Here is a 25,243-nt window from a genome sequence, read left to right as displayed (position 1 = left end):
TAGATTATTTTGTAATATTATTTTTTAAGTTAATATATATGTAATAAAAAATGCATGATTATTTAAGTATTTTTAATTATGTTTTACTTAATTATAGTTATTATTGCATTAATTTTACATTACTTTTAAAAGATTTAAAAAAGTCGATATTTTAGCAAAGTGTGTTATTTGCAACAATATTTAGGATTCGATAATTTTGTACTTACCTGTTTGTAGATAGGAATTTGTTATTCTTGTAGTCGATATTTTGTCAGCAATATTCTGGCAGCTCGATATTTTGATGGTCGATATCCTGTCAGTGATTCTTCAGATAGCCTGGCAGACATGGCTGGGATTAAAGGAGACCTGTGCACTTCAAGGAACTGCTTTGAAGTCACCCCTCACTTCAAAAGAACATTTGGATGGAAATACTGGGGGCCTGACATAACAAATCAGTACACAACTGGACCATAGAAGAAATTTGCTGGAGTAAAGACTGCTGTGCTGTAAGGATGACCACATTGCCTTGACTTACTGTTTTGAGGAACTGCTTCTCTGCTTTGCGGAGCTGCTCTGCTACCTGATGATCTCTACCCTGCTGTGGACAAGGACTGTACCCTTATCACTTAAACCTAGAGTGTGTTGGTCAAAACCGACGCATCAACCTTGAACGTCAACCCAGAGGCTGTTCAGCAGCAGTGGTTATACAGCCTGCAAGTGCCAGCTATGATGCTCGATGCTGCTCAACGATGATGCATTGCCTTCATCTCAACGGAGTTTAAAGACAAAGCAGTGACCCATAATGCCCTCAGCATCAATGCTTTGCTCCATCCAAGGCCCTTTTTCAGCGGGACCTGCATGAGTCTCATAGCCACCCTGCCCTCCATCATGGTCAGTTTGAACACTGTATTTAACCCAGTCCCCCGCAACCTCAAGTAATCTTCTAGCGCTAGACTTCAAAGCACTGCTTTACCATTTATTCTTTAGCCAGCATGCTGGTGAAGGTGAAGGTAGCTACTAGTTGTTCTCGCTTGGGCTGCTGGGCGTGACATAACCAGTACACTTGATATGTTAAAAAGGATCCCCACCTTGGTCTAATTTTTTAGATAAAAGAGGGACTGCTGGCTTCTTAACACTGGCAGGTCTAAAAGAAATGAAGAGTTGGATTTTTTTCACTTAGGTCCTTGATGTGTTAAATAGGATCCCCAAATTTAGCTGTTTTTTAGTTAAAAGAGTTTTTTAGGGATTGCTGGTTTCTTAACTCTGGCAGATCTAAAAGAAGTGAAGAGGTAGATGTTTTCACTTAGAATGCTGGAGGTCAGGCAGGTGGTATGCACTACCCCTGGATGTGACAGAGCGTGTAATTAAGAAGTTAGGAAACATTTTGACCTTGTTGAATGAGGTGTAGCTTGTATCTGGCCACAGAGGGCTGTTAATTATCAGGTTATTCCTTTTGTCCGCACATATCATTGTGATTTTTCTCCACTGAGCCGATATTGATAGACTATAGGGCTTACTAAGCTCTGTGTATTACATGAGGCATCCCCTCTGCTCGGGCTGTAAGCGCTAGAAGGGGGCTAACGTTTTTAGGACAAAATGATCATTTTTCTGTCAACATTCTTGTCTTCATGTTTAAATGTGTTATGTTAGTGAGTTTATTAGTTTATGAAATGATAATTTTTTTCAACAAATCGGAACTCCATATTTGCTAGTTTACTGCTACAATCAAATCATACTGTTCTGAACTAACCATTTCACTTTGCTACAGGTTGTTGTTACTTCCTTCCATTTGTCTTTGTCAAATTATTAAGAGTTTGTGTATGCATCTATTTTTATAGAGCTCATGTTAGAAACAGGAGTCTCTAGTTAGCAGGTTTGTACCCTGTCAAAGTAGGGACCCTTCTTTCTAGCTAGGGTAAGGGGATTACACTTCTAAAATAACCCCTTCTCACCCACATGGTAGGTTGGCACGAGCAGTCAGTCTTATCTCAAAAGCAATATCTAAAATATTTGCACATAACACACATTAACATAGTGAAAACACAACAAAGGACACCACACCAGTTTTAGACAAATAGCTAATATGTGTCAGTGTAAAACAAAACCATATTGATAAAAATCCAACATACAGCATTAAAGATATGAATTTGGCAAGAATAGACTTAAAATGCAGTTCAATGACGTTGATAGCCATCCATGGCTAACACAAAGTTGTGAATAAACAAATTCAACAGTTCAGACCAACCGCGAGGTCGCGGGCTAGCTATGGTGTCGGGGAGACCCACAAACAGTAACTTGGAAATACAGGGTGCCGTGGACCGTCCAAAAAAGATCCGGAGATGCATCATCACCGTTGGTGCAAGAGGTTGATGCAGGAGTTTTCAGGACTTGAATTCACACGTGTCCAGTTCGAACTCTATAAATATATAATGTAAATGTGTTTGTATTTATATAGCGCCTTCTATCCAGAGGTCTGGTAGCACTGTGGAACCCTTCCTGGCTTTCCTGTGAGATGTCCCCTCCTGGGCACCCCCAAGGTGAAGCCAGGCATCCAAGCGCTGCTGGGGCCATTGTGGAGATTAAGCAAGCTATTGTCGAGAGTCACAGATTGGGACCGATGATTAGACTAGGCACCGAGGCGAGAATTATCAGGTCCGGGGAGATTGAGTCCAAGAGACGCCGAGGCGGGAATTGAACCCTGGTCCCGGGTCAGACCTCTGCATCAGGGTCTGCCACTCTAACCATTGAGCCACGCTTCTCCACCTGTAAAATCAAGGGTGTTGAGGTTTCAGTCAAGTGGAGCGGTGCTGCGTGTGATACCCTCCGGTCACGGTGCGGGCAGCAGCTCGGTGACGGCATCCAGCAGTGTCAGTGAGACCAGGGCTACAAAGTGAAGTGGAGTGGTGTTCATTGGAGTGCTCGCTGGTCACGGGCAGACAGCAGCATTGTCATTTCCAAAGCACTGTTGTCTGTAGACCCAAGGCAGTCATGCAAAACAAGGCAATGAATAGTGCACGGTGCAGAGGACACTGTGGAAGCAGTGGCATAAGTTTACAATCTGGAGTCGATGGCGCAGGCATCGGTGGGCCAAGGCTGCAGTGTGGGATGGAGCAGTTCATTGAGTCAAAGCCCCCCAACCCAAGAGACTGGCATCTGTTAGAGCAGGAAGGGAGAGAGGGATACTCTTCAGGTCATGTACCTTGACTTGCCACCAACCCAGGTCCATCCTGATCTTAGGGGAGAGAGGAATCTGAGCAGATCATGGATGGGCTGCATCAAAAGACCCATAATGAAAGCCTGGATCTTTGCCACTCTCACACCTGGCAATGTGACCATGCCCTAATAATTACAAAACCTTGCCCCATTAAATTGACGGTCTTGGTCTGGGATAAGACAGGACTTTTCTGGATTGACAAGAAAACTGAACCCTTGCAAAATGGCGAGCACCATCCCAATGTGTTTGAGAACTAACAGTGTTGTGGGAGTGTGAACCAACCAATTGTCCAGGTAAGGATGAAGGAAGATCCCTTGATTGCCTGCCAACACCACCAAAGGGGCCAGTCACCTTGTAAAGACCCTTATTGCAAATTACAGAAATCTCTGATGATCTTGTACCATGTGAACATGTAGGCAAGAGTCTTGGAGATCTTGGGAAGTCATAAAGTCCTGGACACTTATCAAGGGAATTATGGACTGTAAGGTCAATATCCTGATCCACCCATTCACCCTCTTCAGATAGAGAACAGGACTGAAACCCCCGGACACCTTCAGCACTGGAAAAATAGTTGAATAGCATATATTACCTTTCTCCACCATGGGAATTGGAACTATTATCCTCTTTAATAGAAGAGCTTGAAGCCCATCCAAAAGAGCCTATTTCTTCTCTCGATCCTTGGGGACAGGAGTATGGATGGTGCCCCATCCGGGAGGCTGTTTGATAAAGTTTATAAGATAGCCTTACAAATCTCAAGGCCCATCGATCTTTCAAATCCTATCTTCAGGCCTCCTGGAAAAACAAAACTCTGCCACATACAGGAATCAACGACATTGCGCAATAGTTCTCATGGCTTCTGTTTGAAGATACTTTGTTGCCCTTTGGCCCCAGCTGGGGCAGATTACTTTTTGGGCTGGAACGTCCTCTGATGATCTGAAAATAGTCTTAAAGGTTTCCTGGAGGAATGAATAGAAGAAGAGGAAGAAGATTGATCCCAAAAGCGCTGAAAGGAATAAGCTTTCCCTTTGTATGGTACAGCATGTTTGCGATCCTTGAACGCCTTGGTAATCATGAGGTCCAAGTGAACAGCGAACTGCAACTTTCTTTCAAAATGCATTTTTCACTGAGTAGACTCCTCCGAATAGTCTGCCTTTCAACCCCAAATCCAAAAATTCCTTCCAGCAAACACCATGGAACCTGTCACCATGGCCGAAGATTTCAGGTCATCTGAAGGCACGTCAGCTAGTACATGGTCTGTTGCTCCATGAACACCATCAACTCAGCACCATCAATTCAGAACAATCCTCTCCTAAATTGCTGTGGCCAAATTTTCAAACTCCAAAAGTAGAGACTGAGCTGCATCAGCCGAATAAATCCCAGCTTTCAGAATTAGATTCTCAGCAGAGCTTGCCTTCTTTAGGGCACCTTCTACCTACTTGTCGATAGGATCGTGAGGGAGCAATCTTCAGGATGTATGGCAGTATGACCAATTAAAGTGTCTAGAATGGCATGCACCTTAACGGTGTGTAGAAGAGAGACCTCACCTTTCTCCAGTGAATACAGTTTCTGCACAAACCTGGTAACAAAGGAGCATTCCAGGTCCCACCATTAACCAGTAATCAAGTCCCTAATCCTGCCATGAATCGGTATCGCACTTACTGGAGGTTTCACACATTGCGGTAACATGGCTTCTGCCACCTCAGAAAATGAGAATGGCGAAAAAACATATTTCTCCCGGATGTGCTTCAGAATGTCTAGGACCTCTTCTTGACGCAAAAACTTTCCTGTAGAGGTGGACGGAACGTCAGCCTCCGAAGCTGATGAATCCTCAGAGGGTCAAAGCACAACACCCAAATCATGATGTGAGCCTTTGCGCCTGGGCTCAGCTCTGTCATCCAATGTTCTGGCCGCAGTCGTCTCAATCATAGCCTGGACGTCAGTGAGAGAGAACTAAGCCAAAGGCTCAACTAAGCCCCTGGACCTGCTCCTAGGAGTTGCAATCGGCTCATCCTCCTCAGAAGAAGACAAAACAGGCCTTCCCCTGGATGTTAGCTTCCCCACTATTATAACAATAATGACCAAGGAATAGGCACCCCCTTCAAATAGTGAGAAAACACCACAAGGAACTAATCCAAAATAAAGTAACAAAACAACATGCCATTGTACCAATATGGACAGCTGTAGAAGAACCAACCAATCCCCAAAGTACACAGTTGCAGCAAAAGTAAGTAAAAATGACCTCATATGAGGGGGAAAACTACCAACAGAGGAGCCACGCTGTCCCCCAAATGCTGCAGCCTCCCCGGCTGGTCACCAAGGTGGAAGCACAGCCCCAATCACCGCAAGCTGACAAAACACTGTATTTCCAGCCTGCAACAGATGCGCTGGCTATGAGGGCACCACGTCTCCCTTGCCACAGTGCATCGTGGCCCCCATGCTGATCGGGCTGGCCCCACAGCAGGGGCGGCCTTAGGCATGTGCAAGCTGTGCACTTGTACAGCGCCACCAAACCCCAGGGGCCACCACGCCAATATATATCCTTAATATAATAATCCTCTGAGGATGGATACAAATTTGCGTGGCGGCCCCTGGCAGGGATTTGGTGGCCTTTGGCTCTGTTCCACTTCCAAACACCCTGACCCTCCCCTCTTCACTGGGCTCCGCGCTCCGCACGGACCCCCTCTTCTGGGGCCCCCTACCTACGTTCACTGCCCAGGGCCGCCATGAGCCTAGAGCCACCCCTGCCCACAATGCCCAATAAGCAGCAGCTCCGCTCCAGCGCAAGCAGACACAACATAATCCTGAGAAAGAAAAACAACTGCAGCACCGCAAAAGGCCAAAGCATGGAACGGGCACGAAGTAAGATAAAAAAAAAAGGGGGGGGAGTTTTTATTTGTGTAAGAACATCACGTGGTATTGGTGTCTAGTGAGGCAGGAATGCCTCAATGTCGTATTGAAGGGAAGCAAGGGAGGGGACCATGAGGAAATGTTAAGTGCTTAAACTTGGGTTTAGCCGCTAGAGGCTATTTTTAGGTCGAGCCTTCAACAGTGCTTGTGCAAGACCTGTTGTATCTCTCTATGGGCTTTTAGCAAACCTCCCAATATCTATCTGTTATGTGTGGCATTTAAAACTGCTGGCTTATTATTGGTGCATTTGTGGAAATGTCCCTCCTTTGTGTGCTGAGCTCCCTCCCTGGCGATTTCACTAAGACATTCAGCTGTTATTTGAATTTTTTGTTTTTCTGATCTGCTCCGTATTGCTATTTGTAATAAAAAGCAAAGTGCCGGACCTTTTAAAGCTCTTGCTCAACGTGCAGTGACGTGTTTTGAAAATGAAGCTTAATTTGTAAAGTTATATACAGGAATGATTAGGATTCCCCATGTGTTTAGAGAAATCATTTAATCATGCATGACCCTTATGAACGTTATGCAATATAAATGTATTCAGTTCTATAAGATGATTCGTCTAGAGACATGAGTAGCTGGTGTGCATTAAAGAACGTTCTTAGGTTAGCCAATCGTGTAGGCCTACTTTCGTTTTTCTTAAGTTTTGTATCTCCTTGTTTGCTCTCAAGTTATAAGTGAATTAGAATGTATGTGTGTGTAGAAAGTTGAGTTACTGCAGGTGCAGCAATTCAACCTCGATATTTTAGATTTAAGAAGATACATGGGGAGTAAAGGAATGTCTTTGAAGAGCCTGAACAGAGAGGAGGGAGGACACCTTTCATGCCCTGAGAAACCTGGAACCCAAAGTCATTGGAAAGAGCTCAAACTAATTGGAGTTTGTGGAAAGTTACTCAAAGGGGGTGTCCACAGAAAAAGTTAGAAATGACTTATGTTTGGACTGAGGAAAGGGAGCATCTTAGAACAAGCTCTGTAGCTTTACGCTACTTAACCCATTTAACGTGAGTGCACTTCTTAGGAAGTCGACAGGTGCTAACACCGTTTGAGAGGAATTAAAATGGGAAGCTAGGTAGGGATGTCACTCTAGAAGAGGAGTATGTACAGATTATTATTTTAATTCCTGAAATACAAATGAAAAGGCATTTGGACAGCGTCTATGCTTAGTTGTGTTCTGATATTGGAGTTCATTGTTTTGTGCCTATTGTGTCAAATGAACTATATTCATAGACTTGGCTGTGTATTATTATTCATGTATCTTTATACTCTGATATTGAGGTGTTTCTATGTTCTGCTATTTGTGGCCTTGTGAACGTGCCTAGCATCGGCCATAAAGAACAAACGGCGTTACAGGACATTTTTGGGTAACTAAATCAATGAAATTACATCATCAATAATATTGTTCAATAAAGTATAGTATTAATAAGGATAGCAACGGTGCTATATTTTATCGATGTATTTCATGAAACAAACCAGGTATTACCTGCACTGATTACTATGTGGTTTCCACACACATGCCCTTATATTTTGCTTAACCCCTTCGACACTCATGACGAGCTGGGCTCGTCATGGTGTAGCCCGCTCGCACACTGATGACGAGCCCAGCTCGTCACGCAAAGTGCGATTTTGAAAAACCCAGCGCGCTAGCGGAATTCCGCTAGCGCGCATGCGGTTAAATCATCTTGAATGTGCGAACGCCTATTTAGCAGAGGGCTGCTTGCTTCTTAAGCAGTACTATAGCTGATTCATAGTTAGTCACTTCAGCTCATGTGGATCACGATATCCAAATTGCTTTCCTAACATTTGCGTGCACGTTTTGTTCATAGGATTATGCCACAATTCCCAAACTCCGGGAAGGTCACATCAATTTTAAAGCTCACTTGTCTCTCTTTTTTTATACTATCACAGCCTCTCAAACAAGGAAGCGTGATTAAGAACATTTACCCAGGCCCCCATTCTCTGGCTGAGTGCTGATCCACGGAGGTCAGACCAAGCACAACGCTGCTTTCCAGGGTTGTGATAAATTTGTAAATACATTTTCCAAATATGGTTTGATTTAGGTTTGTTCATTTTCCAACTTTTGTGGATTTACAGATTGTACTGTCCATAAAATTATTTAATTGCATGAATTGCCTTGTGTTTTGACTATCTATCTTATACAGCACTTTAACTTTATCAGTTCTTACTTTTCAAATGTGTCGAGAGTATGACACACAATGCTGGCTGATTTCTTCACGTTTGGGCTGCTCTCCCCCACCGGGGTTCCCAGGGACATTTCTCCGAGGCCGGGCTTGGCTCCGCCCCTCCCACACATTGGACGACCGGCTGGGCTTGGCTCCGCCGGTCTAGCTCCATACTACATCCCCCAGCATCCTTAGGGGCTTGACGACGACGTGAGCAGGAGCGCGCCAGGAGGCGCATAAAGACTGGACAGGGGCCGAGTCCCCTGGTGTCCTGCTGGCTGATTTCTTCACGTTTGGGCTGCTCTCCCCCACCGGGGTTCCCAGGGACATTTCTCCAAGGCCGGGCTTGGCTCCGCCCCTCCCGCACATTGGACGACCGTCCGGGCTTGGCTCCGCCGGTCTAGCTCCATTACTACATGCCCCAGCATCCTTAGGGGCGCGACGACGACGTGAGCAGGAGTGCGCCAGGAGGCGCATAAAGACTGGACAGGGGCCGAGTCCCCTGGTGTCCTGTTGGCTGATTTCTTCACGTTTGGACTGCTCTCCCCCACCGGGGTTCCCAGGGACATTTCTCCGAGGCCGGGCTTGGCTCCGCCCCACCCGCACATTGGACGACCGGCCGGGCTTGGCTCAGCCGGTCTAGCTCCATACTACATCCCCCAGCATCCTTAGGGGCGCAACGACGACGTGAGTAGGAGCGCGCCAGGAGGCGCATAAAGACTGGACAGGAGCTGAGTCCCCTGGTGTCCTGCTGGCTGATTTCTTCACGTTTGGGCTGCTCTCCCCCACCGGGGTTCCCAGGGACATTTCTCCGAGGCCGGACTTGGCTCCGCCCCTCCCGCACATTGGACGACCGGCAGGGCTTGGCTCCGCAGGTCTAGCTCCATACTACGTCTCCCAGCATCCTTAGGGGCGCGACGACGACGTGAGCAGGAGCGCGCCAGGAGGCCCATAAAGACTGGACAGGTCCCTCGTCCCGCGAGGACGCGCGTGGGACGCGCCGGGCGAAGCCTGGGCAAAGGGCGGGCCCTCTGTGGCCCTCCGTGGACTGACAGGGCCGGGACGGGCCCCTCCCTTGATCCTACTGTGAGAGGAGGTAGAGTCATTCTAATTACTAATTGGCTTTTTTGTTTGGTCCGATTAATCCTACTCTAATAATGCTTATTATGGGTTATTAGGTTATGCTGTCCAAAGACGGCTGCGTGAGAGAACCCACGAGTGAATTGAGACTCGCCTGAGACCAGAGCCGACTCCCGTGCCTGCCCGCTTCCCCCTGCCGGGTCCTCCCTGTCGTGGCGCAAACTACTCCAGCGACGCAGGTAGAAGGAACTCGCTTTCCCAGGGAGCACTGCAACCGCGCATTGGAGCGCGTCACCAGCCAGCGCCAGGCGGTGCTACAAAGCAGGAGTCTGACCGGCCAATTGTGTGTTATGCTGTCCAAAGACGGGTGCGTGAGAGAACCCACGAGTGAATTGAGACTCGCCTGAGACCAGAGCCGACTCCCGTGCCTGCCCGCTTCCCCCTGCCGGGTCCTCCCTGTCGTGACGCAAACTACTCCAGCGAGGCAGGTAGAAGGAACTCGCTTTCCCAGGGGGCACTGCAACCGCGCATTGGAGCGCGTCACCAGCCAGCGCCAGGCGGCGCTACAAAGTGGGGGTCTGACAGCAACGCGGGACGCGAGCGGGACGCCCGGGGCGAAGCCTGGCCAAAGGGCGGGCCCTCTTAGGCCCTCAGAGTCCTGAAGAGACTGGGCTGGGCCCGAAATCCTGGTTTAATTGTTGAGTAAGTAGTGATTCACCTACTATCATAGCCCCTCCACTGTTATCACTGCATGATGGCCACAGCTGCTGCTAGCCCTGCTAATGTTGGTTTGGACAAAAATGGGGGAATGTTAAATCGAACTCTGGAAGACTATTTCCCTAAAGTAGCTTCTGAGGGTAGTAAAGAACTATTACTAGCAGAGCGGCGGGCAGATCGTCGCTGTTCAATTGAACACATCAAAAACAGGACTCTGTCTGAGCCCAATATTTCTGTCACCTTGGACAATGATCTGAATACCATACTGTCAGATAATATATCACCGACCGCTAGTGTGCCCCTACTACTTAAGGAATGTCTAGCTCCTGCCATTTCCCCCACGCAAACCCAGCCAGAAACACAAATCGTGATACACGATCTCCCTAGCACACCTAATCCTCTCAAAACTATGATTTCGCCTACAATTAGGCCGGGGAAAGTAGTAAGAGGCAAAAACCTGAGGCCATTGCCACACAAAATACATGGGCCCCCACCTTCCAAAAGGAGACGGAAAAAAATGGACTTAAACAAGCCTAGATTAAGCCACACTGAATTTGGGAAGAAGTCCAACTCTGTTACTAACACGATTATGGGAGAACTTGCTAGCAAACAAACAATAGGAACTGACTTAACCCCCCCCAACACATGTGATACCATCCTCCCAAACAGCTACAGAGTCTGATATTATCCACATTCCAATGGAAGAAGGACCGCAACCAGCCTCCCCTAAGACTCTTTTGGACAATATAGAACTGATTGTGCGAAGTTACATGCTGGCCATAGCTGAAAGACTCAAGGGAGTGGAACTAAGGCTGGGGAAAATAGAGGTGGATCTGACAGCTTTTGGGAATTCTGTCAGGTCATTAGGGCCTCCGAAAGCATTACAACCTCACAAAGCTCTAACTCCGATACATACCCCCTCAACAGATGTAGTGGCTGTAACATCCTCCACTTCCACTATTGACAACAATCAGAAAGCAGTTATCCCAGTTGCTTCTAATCACTTGCCAACAGATGCATCATCTGTTAGTAAACCTCCCAATAAACCTAAACCAAAACAGTCAAAAACATCTATGGGTAGACCAATTACAACACCTAACTGTAACACTGATATTCCAGTTAACATCCAAGCAAGGGAATTAAGTATCCCCCCGAACAGACCCCTAAGACCGGAAGAGAACAAGATTAGCCATGTAAGAGGGGGACAGGTTAGGAGACCACCCACGGAACTCCCGCCGGAAGCTCTACCATACGTGGTGGTACTCACTGGGGTTCCTGAACTGTCAAGAGGTAAACGGGAAGGCTACTTTCAATTAAAAAACAAGATAATGCACTGGTTGTCACTGTATAGACCCAAAGATAGTCATGTAAATGGAGAAATAGTCCATGTCCGTCGCTTGTCATGGTTGGGAGGAAGAACAAAAGATATAGGGGGTGATATTGTTGTTGTAAACTTTAGGGACAAAAAAGCTGTTTAATACATCCTGAATTGGCCTTATGGCAACAAAAACAATTGTATTGTACCGCGCCCTTTGACCTATTTTTACCCAAGATCTACAGTATTTCCCCCCCAATATTTAACCAACAATATCCCCTTCACCAATCATTTTTCTAATATGGAGACTGCCAGGAATCCTGCCTACATGCATCAATTAGCCCCAACTCCTGCGATGCTTGGGTGGAATATTATACCGACTAGCCACAACTCAGGAGAAAATGGAAATATGGCTCACTTGATACCATTTACTCCCTTAGAGTTATCAAACAGGTTTGAGGTATTCAGTGGCATGGAGGAGTGTGATTGAAGTTTAAAGAGCAGAGAGGATGATAGGAGAGTTGAAAATGTATCATGCACTGTGGGGTATAATGAAGAAAAAGGGACTAGTTGTCCAAAGATGGGCTCACGTACTGTTGTAATAGGTGATGAAGTTAATAGTAATTTGTCCGTTGTCTCACCAGTAGTGCCTCTTGGGTCAAATGAGGGAACCCCCTTGTTTTCACTTGTTTCATGGAATATAGCAGGGGTGCGTGCAAAATTATGTGATCCTGACTGGAACAAATATATGAACACTTTTGATATCTGTGTGTTACAGGAAACATGGGCCACAGCACAGTTGCACAGGGTTGGCTACAAATCCTATCAAATAGAGGCTGTGCCTTCATTAAGAGGTTGTGCATCTGGAGGTCTACTAATATGGATCAGTGTTTCCATCAAAATAGGTATAAAAATGCTTAACACCGATTCTCCAGACATTCTTGGTCTGGAAATAAGCACAGCGGACAACAGGGTGATCTACCTCTTTAATGTGTATAACAGTCCCCACTCTTCCCACAAGGAATCACCATGTATAGGGAAGTTAGAGTCATTCATGGATACATTAAAAACAGATGTAAGTGTTATCCTATGTGGGGATCTGAATTGTAATTTTGAACCAATTACAGACATAGCCCAATTGTTTGAAGATGAGGACATTGCCAATGGAATACCTGCCCTGAATGAAAATAGAATGGTCGTTGGCACTGCACTGGCTCTTCAGATCACAAGGTTGTTAACTTCTCATGGCCTGAGAGCATGTAACGGGTGTATGCCATCTGACAGCCCGAAAGCCCCCACTTTTAAGAGGCGTGACTACGAAAGTAAACTAGATTATGTCATTGTCTCTTTTGACCTGTAGCCGTTTACAGTAGACTTAAAGGTCAAAGAGAGATATGAAAGTGACCATTGCCCTTTAGAAACGAGTTTCCTCCAAAGTATGTTAAAGGGGCTGGGAGCTACAGAGGGAGGCCATAGCCTAGCATCCTTATCTACAATAGACGATATTATCCTTAGTAACAATCGCAGGGCGGTTAAATGGGCCTACATATTGGAAAGAGAGGATTTACTGGCCAACATTTACTGCACCTTTACAGATACCTTTGACTCATATTGTCCTTATAGCTGCGATTCTAAAGAATTCATTAAATTGCATACGTCCCTTTTCAGTAAACTATTAGAACTTCTTACAAAAAAACCTAAAAAAGGTGCAGGTACGACTAATGCCAAATCTATAGGTACACCTTGGTATAACAAGGAATGTCGTCTTGCCAAAACTTCACTGATTGATGCTGTCAAAGGGAAAGGTCCAACAGAATTTAGAGATAAAAGGAAGGCTTACAATAAAATAATATTAAGAGCGAAATCCTCTTGGGACGAGGAAATATGGCTCAGTATGTTATCAGCTGCCAAAAATAAGGACCAGAGACAATTTTGGGAACTTGCAGCTAAGGAGAATAAACGTGAGAAAGGCTCCAGGGAGGTCTATCTAGACGAGGATACTTGGGTCAAGCACTTTACATCGCTGTATGCAGCCAAAACTTCAATTGATGTTGCAACAGACGTATCCACTGTCACAATACCAGCTAACACCCACCCGGTAGTCTTTGACATACAAGAAACAGAGACAGCAATTGCCACGATAAAGAAAGGGAAGGCGCCTGGGCTTGATAAAATTCCGGGCGATCTTTATCTGTATAACGCTGACGTCTGGGCACCCTATTTGAATCATTTATTTAATATAGTTGCGGCTAGCGGCCATATTCCGGACACATGGAATGGCGCAGAAATCATTACTATTTTTAAAAAAGGGGACCGTGGCGATCCAGCCAATTATCGCCCCATTAGCCTTTTAGACATAACACAGAAGATATATGCCAGGCATATTTTAAATCGAATAAATTCATGGTTGGAGGATGAGTCAGTTTTATCTAAATATCAGGCGGGATTTAGGAATAAAACGGGAACCATTGACCAGGTATTTAGGCTATGCTGCTTGTATTGGAAATACGTTATTATCCGCAAAGGTCACTTGTATGTGACCTTCGTAGACCTACGAGCAGCATTCGACCTAATTCCTCGTGATTTACTCTGGAAAACTCTGAATAGGCAAGGCCTGCCAGGCGAATTGATACAACTAGTGATGGGCTTGCATCAGGAGAATTACACTAAGGTTAGGTGGGGCCCAAATGGGGAACTTACAGACCCAATCCCCATAAAAAGGGGAGTACGCCAGGGATGCGTACTGGCCCCCACACTTTTCTCCCTTTACGTAAATGATATAGCAGCCTATATGGAAAATTGTGACAATGACTCGCCCCGATTGGGGGGGGAACGTGTTGCGTCCCTCCTCTTCGCGGATGACACAATTTTAATTTTGCAAACGCCACGCGGCCTACAGACCCTACTAGATAGGTTCCAACAGTATTGCATTTCAAAAGGATTAGAAATCAATATAAAAAAAACAAAATACATGGCACTAAACCTGCATAAAACTTTTAAAAGGAATTTAATGTTGAACGGTCAAAAACTAGATTACGAGCACAGTTTTACATACCTGGGGGTCCTGCTAGACTCGTTAATGGGATGGGGCCCACAACTAGAGAAATCAAAATTGGTGTTTAAACAAAACTGTTTTCCTATATTACAGAGATACAATAAAAGTGTGAATAAGGCAGTCACCCCAGCATTAGAGCTCTTTAGATACAAGGTTCAATCTGCCGCACTGTATGGGGCGGAAATCTGGGGGCCAGTATGCAAGAAAACCTTTGAAATACTGGAGAATAAATTTATCAGGGGGATTTTAAAAGTTCCCATCAATACCCCTTTGATACCCTTATTCCTTGATTTAAACATCAAACATACAGATCATCATGCAATATTGAGACCAGTACTGTTGTGGGTCAGATTATGGACAACCTTTGAACTATCCGACTATAAAAATGGCTTGAAAGAAGTCCTTGAGCTTGATAGTGACAGTAACATTTTTTGGTTCAAGCATGTAAAAATCTAGTTAATTAAGCTCGGATTAACACACTTTTGGAATGAGCCAGAATGTCTAAATTTAGCCTCCAAGAAAATAGTCAAACTGTCTTTTTGGTCATATGTGAGCCATGATTCCGTGTATATAAGAACACACGGCCTTCTTACAGAAAAATTCCTTATGGTAAAAAATGAGGCATCCTTTGAACAATTTTTTGATGAAATCCACCCACCATTGGCCAAATCTTTGTATATAAAATTCAGATATGGAACGCTGAGGACAAAGGTAACCGAGAAAAGATGGGGGAAAGCAGATAATGACTATTGCACCTTGTGCACCAACAACCAAAGGGAGGATATTTTTCATATATTGTTTTTCTGCCCTAGTTATGGTAAGGCAAGGAAAAGATGGATATTCCCTTTGTGCCGCAATATTGGCTCTACCTCCCATAGGGAAGCTGGCAGGATCTTAAGTACGGACACCAGCCAAGTAATTGTGTTCGGAATCAGCAAATTTTTATTGGCCGTACATTTTATTAGAAGGAAACTAATTCTTTCATTTTAATTAAGAAAAAACTGCTTATCCTGTACTTGTTCAAACCATGAATCATGTTTAGCTAGTTGTACCATCTTAAATTCCTGGCTGTTATAAACCAATTTAATGTTTTTTTAACTTGATTTTTAAACATTTTAAATATTTATTCAACTTCTGTGATGAATTCAAACTACAATTTCGTGTGTCCAAATAAGATGAAATGTAGATTTTATAATAGGGTGCTCAATTATAATGAATTGTAAATTCAATTATTGTTGTGAGTTTTATCATGTTATGTTTATATTTTATTGTTATCTTTTATGTTGCAATGCAACTAAATAAAGATTGAACTTGACTACTCTAATAATGTCATGCAAGGGGGGAACAAACATTGCTTCTGAGAGGGGCCCGTGCCAAAGGCTACAAGAGCATCACATGATTAGCACCAGCACACTGCCTACTGTTCATGAGATAGACTATAACTCTCCTTGCCACTCCTTAACCAGTATGCAATCTCCCTTATAAACTCCAGTAAGAGTGCAAAACCTGTCTTTGTGGGACGAATTAAACATCCTATGCAATACCAAGTACGCCGTAGTGGAATCACCCTCTCCTGCTAAAGGCACCAGCTCCTCAAGTACAAACGGCAGTTTACGGGATCCTCCCTTTTCAGCTAAGAAAGACAACATCCAAGATCCAGCCCTCCTTCGGCCTTTACCCACTAAAAGGAAGCATCATGAGGACAATCCCGAAGGGAATCATTCCCACTTACAAAAACTATCCGTAAGTCCTACATTACCTGTCAACAACCTCCCTACTACCATGGAGTCTGCAGACAAATCAGACAATACAATACTATACCCTCAGTTGACTCTATTGACCCAGATCGAGCATCTTGTCAAAGCCATCATCTCTCCACTAGTTGAAAAAATCAATTCCATAGGGGAAAGGCTCTCAGGACTAGAGAATACAATCCCGACCATTCTGAAACCTATCAATAATATGGTAACATCTAACCATTCCCAACCACTTACAATCTTGGAAACATCTAAGCCAACTCCTAAACGTGTAAACGCCCAAATCACATCACAACCACTCAAAACCCCAGCCCCAATTGCACCCAAAGCCCCCTTCAAACCTGCTCCATCAAGGTTCACAGGGGTTACAACAGAATCAAACAAACCACCTCGTATACACCTTCCTCCAGAAGCCGCGCCATATGTGTCCGTTCTTTCAGGAGTACCAGCACTTGCTCTTGGGAAAGCCGAAAGACAGCAGGACCTATTAAACAGGTCATATTTTGGTTGGGGAAAAATAGACCCCTACCACCGGATCAAGATGGTGGAATCCTGAGCGTTAGAAGGGTGGGCTGGCTGGGCTCATTACCAAAAAACATTCCCGGGGACTTGGTACTGGTTAAATACAGGAACAGGAACATCGTCCCATACCTAAGATCTTGCCCGCCCCAAGAAGGAGATGGCCCTATATGCACTTGGGATCTACTTGATTTTTATCCATGCAGGCCAAACATCCCCCTGCTTAGACCAACTGTAGAGCACCACCATCCGCTGGGAAGAGGGGTTCGTGCATCCAGTGGCTTTAGTTTCTCCGCTCCCAATAGATTCGAACCATTATATAACTGTCGCAACTTTTGAGTGCTCTATGTATTACCACAGTCGATAGTGATAAACTGTACGAATAACTTGTCTTATTATTGAACCCTGAGGTTGGGCATATGTCCTTTTAACTTGTAGTCATATTGTCATTGTATGTATGTATTCATTTTAAGACTGTTTTTATATGTACGCTTTTATGATTTTAAAACAAAATCGAATAAAGCATTATCGTTTTGGGACAGACACTGATGGTGCGACTCTTGCTCTGTATAAAATCTAAAGAAAATGCTTTCTTATCTTCATCTCTTCATTGATTAATATGATTGTCACTGTTGGACTTGGCCTTTTTCCCCCAAATTTTTTCGCTTTTGACCCCCTTACCTAGGATGTCTCCCCCATGGGATTAAACCTGTATAGGCCATGAGTGGTGTGAGACACTTTGTGAAAATGTAAAATTACATGTGGTTAAATGGTGTACAGAAAATATCCCCCATTTTAAAACTGCACCTGACTGAAATGTATTGTATTTTAAAATGGATGCCATGGCCTGGGTAGTGCCACCTGACTGCGTTAGGTTGGCGGTCTAGTCATTAATACCCAGCAACCCCTAGCTTTTGGAGGGAAAGCCCGGCACCCAGGGTGCTCACCCCCTCCCCTAGAACCAGTTTAGGCTAGATGTGCCAACATTCTAGAAGGTCCTGGCACTGCCTGGGAGGAGGGTATAAATAGGGGGAAGTGTCACCAGAGAGTCAGTCAGCGCTGGGAAAAGGAAGGGAGGGGACCTGCTGTGAGGTGCTACCGCCACATGGGCCTGTGAGCTGTGCCCTGCACACCTACAAACCCCCCCGCTGCTGTCCCCATGGGCCCCTGACAAGGGAGGGCCCCTACCTAGGTCACTGACGCTGTTGGACCGGGTACCACGCCAGCACTGCGGAGGAATGCTGTGGACCTGAGCCCCCCAGGAGGTGAGGAGTGTGCCCTGGGGCTGGCTAGAGGAACTGTTGCCCCCTTGTGAGGTACTGCCTGGCAGGCGCTATTCTGGGGAAGTTGATGCCCCCAGGGAAGTTGTGGCCCCTGTGGAAGCGCTGGACGGGGAGGAGCGTGCCCTCGAGGAAGTGCGACTCTTAGACTGCCCCTGGACTGCCTAGCAAGCGCTGTGGGGAGAGAAGCGCTGGGGCTAGTGTGGCCCCTGGAATGCTGCTGGCCCTGGAAGTAGTATGGGCAGGGAGAGGAGCAGTGCGCTGTGCATAGCGCCATTCTCCTGAGGAGAATCACGCTGGAGGAGCCTACCCTCGTGTCAGCGCGCTATCTGGCATATGATTAATTAATTAAGAAGGGAGCCTACCCCTTTATCGCAGCCGGAAATCACCGTCGCAGCCCGGGCGCTGAGGGAACTGTGAGGAGAAACAGCGCTGAGGAGCCTACCCTCGTGTCAGCGCGCTGTCTGCGTATAAGTAATTAATTACAAGGGAGCCTACCCCTTATCGCCGCTGGAAATCACCGCCGCAGCCCGGCGTGTGTGTGGGACCCCCCACTGTGGTGAGTGTCGTTGCGGCGGCGCTGGGACAAGGAAGGGAGGGGACCTGCTGTGAGGTGCTACCGCCACATGGGCCTGTGAGCTGGGCCCTGCACCCCTACAAACCCCCCGCTGCTGTCCCCATGGGCCCCTGACAAGGGAGGGCCCCTACCTAGGTCACTGACGCTGTTGGACCGGGTACCACGCCAGCACTGCGGAGGAATGCTGTGGACCTGAGCCCCCCAGGAGGTGAGGAGTGTGCCCTGGGGCTGGCTAGAGGAACTGTTGCCCCCTTGTGAGGTACTGCCTGGCAGGCGCTATTCTGGGGAAGTTGATGCCCCCAGGGAAGTTGTGGCCCCTGTGGAAGCGCTGGACGGGGAGGAGCGTGCCCTCGAGGAAGTGTGATGCTTAGACTGCCCCTGGACTGCCTATCAAGCGCTGTGGGGAGAGAAGCGCTGGGGCTAGTGTGGCCCCTGGAATGCTGCTGGCCCTGGAAGTAGTATGGGCAGGGAGAGGAGCAGTGCGCTGTGCATAGCGCCATTCTCCTGAGGAGAATCACGCTGGAGGAGCCTACCCTCGTGTCAGCGCGCTATCTGGCATATGATTAATTAATTAGGAAGGGAGCCTACCCCTTTATCGCAGCCGGAAATCACCGTCGCAGCCCGGGCGCTGAGGGAACTGTGAGGAGAAACAGCGCTGAGGAGCCTACCCTCGTATCAGCGCGCTGTCTGCGTATAAGTAATTAATTACAAGGGAGCCTACCCCTTATCGCCGCTGGAAATCACCGCCGCAGCCCGGCGTGTGTGTGGGACCCCCCACTGTGGTGAGTGTCGTTGCGGCGGCCCCCGGTACCAGGAGAGGGCCGCCGAAGTGAAGGAAGGGCCGCGCTCGGCCCTGAGGCCGCCGACTCCCGCATCACGTGACGGGGGGACAGGCCGCGTCATCGGCCCGCCCCCGCCGCGCACGGATTGGCCGGCGCGGCCGTGACCTGTGAAGGCCGCGCAGGGATTGGCTGACGGCCGGCAAGGCCAGAAGAGGCGGGATCGAAGCCCCGGGTCCCCGTGAGGTAGGAGGGGGACCCGGGTGAAGCGCTGGTGTGGGGCCCCCGTGGACGAAGGGGGAGCCCCGAGGATCGAGCGACCGGAGCGGGAGGCCACCCCGCCGGTCTGTGCCCCACGCGAGGGGCCGGTGAAGAAGGCGGGGCCGGGGCACACTGTCGGTGCTAGCCCCGCCTCCTGACTAGAGGCGACCGGAGAAGGGAGCCGTGCGAGGTGGGAGGAACGCCAGGCAGGCTTCCCCCCACGTGTGCCGAGACACTTCGTGTGTCCCCTGAGGCCTCCCTGAGGTTGGATTAAAACCCCGGGCCCCTGTGAGGAAAGGAGGCCCGGGTGAGGCGAGTATAGTGGCCCCCCAGGCCCCCGAGAGGAGGAGGGGCCCGAGTGTTGCCGCAGAGAGGAGGGGCCTCGAGGCACATTGCCGGTGCCTGCCCCCTCCTCTGGAAAGGAGTCCTGCGACTCGAGGCACATTGTCGGTGCCTGGTGACCCCCCCCCTGCAGAGGACGCCCCGCAGGACCTATTGAGCCCCGCAGGAGCCATCGAGGAGAGCCTGGTGAGTGGGGCTTGGATTAACCTGTGTGGAGGTCGGGGCACAGGGTCGGTGCTCGCCCCAGGACTTGGGCTAGCCCCTGGAAACTGTACTGAGCTTCATTGGCCCTATTGATCCCCTTTTTAAGCCTCTAGACTGGGCTGGGACATTACTGAGGCCCCCCCCCCGGGATTGGTACAGGGACAAGTTAACCCCTAGCTAGGTGTTAGGCCCTGCAGAGTGAAGGGCTGGGTAATTCAGCCTGGTTGTTAATGGCTTGTTGATCCCTGAGCCCTGCAATGGTTATTTGCCATGTTCATTTCTGATCAGGATGCTGGTTGCCTAGGGTAACGCAGCGTTTCATGTTACCTGTCCAGGTGTGATGCGCCACTGCGCCTAGTGGTTATTGCCTGCCTGACCTCCCGAGTTAGGGCCAAGCTTTATGCCAGTGTGGGGTGCCCTAGGGAGTCTATTAGAGGCCTGGATCTTATGTTGTTGATGCCAATGCCCTGCTTAATGGTTGTGTTGCAGGTTGCAGGGGGGCTGAGGATTCATGTTCCTGTCTGGTATTATATGATGTTTTTCCCTTACAGGGGTTGGGTTGGCGTTGTCACGCATGAGGTGTAATTACTCTAATATGCAACTTACAATTTCAGCCAACCTCCCAAGGATGAAGGCCTGAGTAGGCCCTGCCAGACGCGTAGTTCCCTAGGTGGAGGGGGAAGAAACCTGATGTTTTATTACAGGTGTTCCTGCCTAATGTTAATGCCAGGTGATTCCTATTCTCTTTGCAGGAGTCGCCAATGCCAGCTATTTTGGGTTCTTACCCCTAATGTTTGGTTGCATGTTTAATGGGCGAATACGCCAAGTGCATTTTTCCCTGATATAGGTGTCATTGATGTTACGTGCCAAATGCTAACCTTTTGATATTTCAGCCATGGACTTTGGACTCAACCCTTTTTGTCCCATGTAAATAATCCCCCACTGAAATACTTGGCTTGGGTGCCAGTTGGCGCCATGTTATGATTACCAGTGTATTTTTCCTTTTTACCTTACAGGTTGGAGATACCACTAAATTACTTATTTTCCAACCAAAGGTGGAGTTGCGTCTCTTTTGTAGTGTGCCTGGTGTGTCGTCTGTGGGTACGGCGTGAATGCTTCACATGTCCTCGAAGTTTGGCCTGCCCGCTTGATGCCATGCTACCCCCTTTGAGATTTGGGTAACTCCCATTTCTTACAGTCACCATATTAGGTGTCATGTTTGTGGCATAAAATTCTGTACACATTTTGTTTTTCCGAGTTGTTCAGTTTGATATCTTTCCATTTTTATATCATACTAGCGGCCCATCCCGACGTTATCCGGGTATGAAAGAGAATGTCTGCAATGGTTCGAATAGGTAAGAATATGTTATTTCAAGACCTCATGGTATACAACATTTCTTGTTTAATGAGATTGTGGATTTAGAATACATTGGTTATCGGCATTCCCGGACCTAGAGAGTGCGACATATAACTGGCCATGAGTAAAGCAGTCCTCTCGTAAGTCTATCTCTTTGTATGTCTGACCGTGTGATTTTCTGAAGTTCTTTGTCGTTGGCGCTGAAGCTGAGCGTGTGTGCCCGCTCCCAAATAGTCTGGCCTCACAGTTTGCAAATTGCACAGCCGTCTTGCCGTGCACATTGTGCCCAGGTGTCTTTGTACTTTGACGCACTTCAACCACACGGCGTGGTGCACTGAGACACCACATGCCGCGTCAACGTCATCCGACGGGGTACTCGGACGCCACACATTTTCTATGTGGTTGAACGCTATTCTCTCTAGAACGCTATTCTCTCTAGAACGCAATTCTCTCTACGTGATAGAACGCTATTCTCACGCTTTACAATGCTGAACGCACACGCCCAACACAATGCTGAGCACACAAGCCCACCTCAGAGCTGCTGCTACATCCAACGTTTCAGAAAAGGGGGTGGTGATGAACAGAGTGTCTGAATTAAGCAGACTACTCTTACCCAGTCCAAAGATCAGGGCTTGATCCATCACCGTTATTTATCTCACTGCCCCATCCCAGCTCAGAAACTGGCTATATGCAAATCAGTCTGTCCCTGGCCCAGTGCATCATGGGAACAGGGCAGACTAAACTACCAAGCCAATTCTTCACCAGAAAGGAGACAAGCTACTGGGGACCGGTTTCTGGCATTTCAGCCGTCTTCGGCCCGGCTTGCTTGAATCCTGATGGAGCAGTGAGAAAGGGACTCATGTCTGAGTATACCCTGCCACACCTATAGTGGCCAAAAACGATTCAGAAAAGGGGGTGGTGATGAACAGAGTGTCTGAATTAAGCAGACTACTCTTACCCAGTCCAAAGATCAGGGCTTGATCCATCACCGTTATTTATCTCACTGCCCCATCCCAGCTCAGAACCTGGCTATATGCAAATCAGTCTGTCCCTGGCCCAGTGCATCATGGGAACAGGGCAGACTAAACTACCAAGCCAATTCTTCACCAGAAAGGAGACAAGCTACCGGGGACCGGTTTCTGGCATTTCAGCCGTCTTCGGCCCGGCTTGCTTGAATCCTGATGGAGCAGTGAGAAAGGGACTCATGTCTGAGTATACCCTGCCACACCTATAGTGGCCAAAAACGATTCAGAAAAGGGGGTGGTGATGAACAGAGTGTCTGAATTAAGCAGACTACTCTTACCCAGTCCAAAGATCAGGGCTTGATCCATCACCGTTATTTATCTCACTGCCCCATCCCAGCTCAGAACCTGGCTATATGCAAATCAGTCTGTCCCTGGCCCAGTGCATCATGGGAACAGGGCAGACTAAACTACCAAGCCAATTCTTCACCAGAAATGAGACAAGCTACCGGGGACCGGTTTCTGGCATTTCAGCCGTCTTCGGCCCGGCTTGCTTGAATCCTGATGGAGCAGTGAGAAAGGGACTCATGTCTGAGTATACCCTGCCACACCTATAGTGGCCAAAAACGATTCAGAAAAGGGGGTGGTGATGAACAGAGTGTCTGAATTAAGCAGACTACTCTTACCCAGTCCAAAGATCAGGGCTTGATCCATCACCGTTATTTATCTCACTGCCCCATCCCAGCTCAGAACCTGGCTATATGCAAATCAGTCTGTCCCTGGCCCAGTGCATCATGGGAACAGGGCAGACTAAACTACCAAGCCAATTCTTCACCAGAAAGGAGACAAGCTACCGGGGACCGGTTTCTGGCATTTCAGCCGTCTTCGGCCCGGCTTGCTTGAATCCTGATGGAGCAGTGAGAAAGGGACTCATGTCTGAGTATACCCTGCCACACCTATAGTGGCAAAAAACGATTCAGAAAAGGGGGTGGTGATGAACAGAGTGTCTGAATTAAGCAGACTACTCTTACCCAGTCCAAAGATCAGGGCTTGATCCATCACCGTTATTTATCTCACTGCCCCATCCCAGCTCAGAACCTGGCTATATGCAAATCAGTCTGTCCCTGGTCCAGTGCATCATGGGAACAGGGCAGACTAAACTACCAAGCCAATTCTTCACCAGAAAGGAGACAAGCTACCGGGGACCGGTTTCTGGCATTTCAGCCGTCTTCGGCCCGGCTTGCTTGAATCCTGATGGAGCAGTGAGAAAGGGACTCATGTCTGAGTATACCCTGCCACACCTATAGTGGCCAAAAACGATTCAGAAAAGGGGGTGGTGATGAACAGAGTGTCTGAATTAAGCAGACTACTCTTACCCAGTCCAAAGATCAGGGCTTGATCCATCACCGTTATTTATCTCACTGCCCCATCCCAGCTCAGAACCTGGCTATATGCAAATCAGTCTGTCCCTGGCCCAGTGCATCATGGGAACAGGGCAGACTAAACTACCAAGCCAATTCTTCACCAGAAAGGAGACAAGCTACCGGGGACCGGTTTCTGGCATTTCAGCCGTCTTCGGCCCGGCTTGCTTGAATCCTGATGGAGCAGTGAGAAAGGGACTCATGTCTGAGTATACCCTGCCACACCTATAGTGGCCAAAAACGATTCAGAAAAGGGGGTGGTGATGAACAGAGTGTCTGAATTAAGCAGACTACTCTTACCCAGTCCAAAGATCAGGGCTTGATCCATCACCGTTATTTATCTCACTGCCCCATCCCAGCTCAGAACCTGGCTATATGCAAATCAGTCTGTCCCTGGCCCAGTGCATCATGGGAACAGGGCAGACTAAACTACCAAGCCAATTCTTCACCAGAAAGGAGACAAGCTACCGGGGACCGGTTTCTGGCATTTCAGCCGTCTTCGGCCCGGCTTGCTTGAATCCTGATGGAGCAGTGAGAAAGGGACTCATGTCTGAGTATACCCTGCCACACCTATAGTGGCCAAAAACGATTCAGAAAAGGGGGTGGTGATGAACAGAGTGTCTGAATTAAGCAGACTACTCTTACCCAGTCCAAAGATCAGGGCTTGATCCATCACCGTTATTTATCTCACTGCCCCATCCCAGCTCAGAACCTGGCTATATGCAAATCAGTCTGTCCCTGGCCCCTGCATCATGGGAACAGGGCAGACTAAACTACCAAGCCAATTCTTCACCAGAAAGGAGACAAGCTACCGGGGACCGGTTTCTGGCATTTCAGCCGTCTTCGGCCCGGCTTGCTTGAATCCTGATGGAGCAGTGAGAAAGGGACTCATGTCTGAGTATACCCTGCCACACCTATAGTGGCCAAAAACGATTCAGAAAAGGGGGTGGTGATGAACAGAGTGTCTGAATTAAGCAGACTACTCTTACCCAGTCCAAAGATCAGGGCTTGATCCATCACCGTTATTTATCTCACTGCCCCATCCCAGCTCAGAACCTGGCTATATGCAAATCAGTCTGTCCCTGGCCCAGTGCATCATGGGAACAGGGCAGACTAAACTACCAAGCCAATTCTTCACCAGAAAGGAGACAAGCTACCGGGGACCGGTTTCTGGCATTTCAGCCGTCTTCGGCCCGGCTTGCTTGAATCCTGATGGAGCAGTGAGAAAGGGACTCATGTCTGAGTATACCCTGCCACACCTATAGTGGCCAAAAACGATTCAGAAAAGGGGGTGGTGATGAACAGAGTGTCTGAATTAAGCAGACTACTCTTACCCAGTC

The sequence above is a fragment of the Lissotriton vulgaris genome, chromosome 4_2, assembly GCF_964263255.1.
Source record: "Lissotriton vulgaris chromosome 4_2, aLisVul1.2, whole genome shotgun sequence".
Lineage (NCBI taxonomy): Eukaryota > Metazoa > Chordata > Amphibia > Caudata > Salamandridae > Lissotriton > Lissotriton vulgaris.
Note: the sequence above shows the minus strand (reverse complement) of the source record.